The sequence below is a fragment of the Prunus avium genome, unplaced genomic scaffold (genome assembly GCF_965620075.1).
Source record: "Prunus avium unplaced genomic scaffold, drPruAviu1.hap1.1 HAP1_SCAFFOLD_17, whole genome shotgun sequence".
Lineage (NCBI taxonomy): Eukaryota > Viridiplantae > Streptophyta > Magnoliopsida > Rosales > Rosaceae > Prunus > Prunus avium.
This window is the reverse complement of record NW_028276877.1, coordinates 245,001-247,500: the sequence shown is the minus strand read 5'-3', so window position 1 is coordinate 247,500 and position 2,500 is coordinate 245,001.

The following is a 2,500-nucleotide window of genomic DNA, read 5'->3' as shown; positions in this document are numbered from 1 at the left end:
GCGCGCGCAGCTTGCGCGCAGCGTGCTGATTCTGTCGACAGTGAGGCTAGCGAAAGTTGTCCTGCCATGGCGTGCGCGCAGCCTGTGCGCGCAGCTTGCGCATCTGTCGACAGTGAGGCTAGCGAAACTTGTCCTGCCATGGCATGCGCGGCGCCTGCGCGCAGCCTGCGCACAACATGCGCGCAGGCTGTGCGCAGCGTGCGCGGAGCTTGCGTGCAGCTTGCGCATCTGTCGACAGTGAGGCTAGCGAAACTTGTCCTGCCATGGCATGCGCGCAGCGTGCGCGCAGTCTGTGCGCAGCATGCGCGCAGCCTGTGCGCGCAGCTTGCGCATCTGTCGACAGTGAGGCTAGCGAAACTTGTCCTGCCATGGCATGCGCGCAGTCTGCGCGCAGTCTGCGCGCAGCATGCGCGCAGCCTGCGCGCAGCATGTGCGCAGCATGCCGGCAGCATGGTTCCAGGTTTTTTCAAATGTCGACAGAATTTTTCAAATCTTGTCAAACCCCGTTTTTATTGAAATTTCCTCGCACAATAAGCTCCCCATAAGTAGTCTATGATTTTTAGGACCTTCTCCAACTTACAAAACTAAAAAATTCCTCCCGGATTTGTTTTAATGATTTTTTCAATTTTACGACTTCTAAAAATAATAAAAAATACTTCCCGACTTCAAAAATTTATGAAACTTTTTCCCATCATAGATTGCATGTTTCTTAGTATCCCTGCAAAAAATCACGTCCAAATACCTTGTATTGAATTATTTAGAGCCCATTATGACTCCTCGCGCATAGGTGATGTCTCTTCCTGTCAAAGGGCTAAATGCATAAAATGCTATATAGGGGGGTGTGTGTTGCCTGCATATGCATGGCAGCCCATGCCTTCCTAGCTGCAGCCCCCTTCCCCCACGCCACACCCATGTCATGTTGCCTCGATATGTTGCCTCGGTATTATGGGTTTGGTGTCGGGGTCGGGGGGCTGCCACCCATGGCGGTGGTGGCCGGAATCCGGCCGCCGCCACCACGCCGCCGCCATGGGTGAGGGAGGAAAAAAAAGGCGTGGAAAGTTGCGAAATGGGGTTGTCTAGGCTTTTTTTTGGCATGGGAGAGCATGGAGTGCTAGGAACTCCTTCTCAAATGCACGGGCATGTCGACCACAACCTCATTTCTCAACAACAACCACCCGTGTGGGGTGGCGGTGGGTGGATAGTCGCGGATTGGGGCTTGCCAAGCCAATGTTTTCAAAAAATTTCATCAAAATTAAAAACAAATGTTTTGTTGCCTTCGGATTTGTGGGCGAGCGGCGAGTCGGAGTGGAGCCGGTAAAGTTTAACCTCGGTGTGCACGGTTGTTTTTAGAAACTCAATCCAATGCCGGGGACGTTGAAAGTGACGCTCTTATGAGTTGCAAACCCGCAAGATTTAAAGAACCTTTTCAAAACAATTTCAAACCAACAAGATTTAAAAACAGAAATTTTCATCAAAATGAAAAACAAATGTTTTGTTGCCTTCGGACTAGTGGGCGAGCGGCGAGTCGGAGTGGAGCCGGTAAAGTTTAACCTCGGTGTGCACGGTTGTTTTTAGAAACTCAATCCAATGCCGGGGACGTTGAAAGTGACGCTCTTATGAGTTGCAAACCCACTAGATTTAAAGAACCTTTTCAAAACAATTTCAAACCAACAAAATTAAAAACAAATGTTTCGTTGCAAACAAATTGTGGGCGAGCGGCGAGTCGGAGTGGAGCCGGTAAAGTTTAACCTCGGTGTGCACGGTTGTTTTTAGAAACTCAATCCAATACCGGGGACGTTGAAAGTGACGCTCTTATGAGTTGCAAACCCACAAGATTTTAAAAACTTTTTGAAAATGTTTCTTCTAAATGACACATTTTGATCCTTGGCAAGTGCTCAATCCGTAACTATCCAATCACCGCCACACCACACCGGTCGGGAGTGTGTGAATGGTGTGCTTCCCGGGGTTGGCATAGATAATCTTTCGCATCGACAATCTTTTGCATGCGAGGGAATGTCTATGCCAACCCCGGGAAGCACACCATTCACCCACTAGTTGTGGGCGACGATGGGTTGGCTTCAAATGAATTTTTGCTTGGGGTTGTCCTCGGTATGCTTTTGTGTTGGGAGTACGGCCACCAAACCTTCTCAATGCACGGGTATGTCGAGGATGGCTTTCGGCGGGGTTGATGAAGAAGCTACCCAATTCTCGGCCACACGAACACATGGTGACGATGCGTTGGCTTCAAGTGAGCTTTAGCTTGGGGTTGTCTTCGGTATGCTTTTGTGTTGGGAGTACGGCCACCAAACCTTCTCAATGCACGGGTATGTCGAGGATGGCTTTCGGCGGAGTTGATGAAGAAGCTAGCAAATTGTTGGCCACTCTCACACGTGTGGGGGTAGGTTGGCTTCGAAAGAAGCTATCCAATCCTCTGAGTGTGCGGTTGAGCTATGATTAAGATTGTCTAGGCATTGCTTGTGTGTGCAAGGTGCGAGCCCAA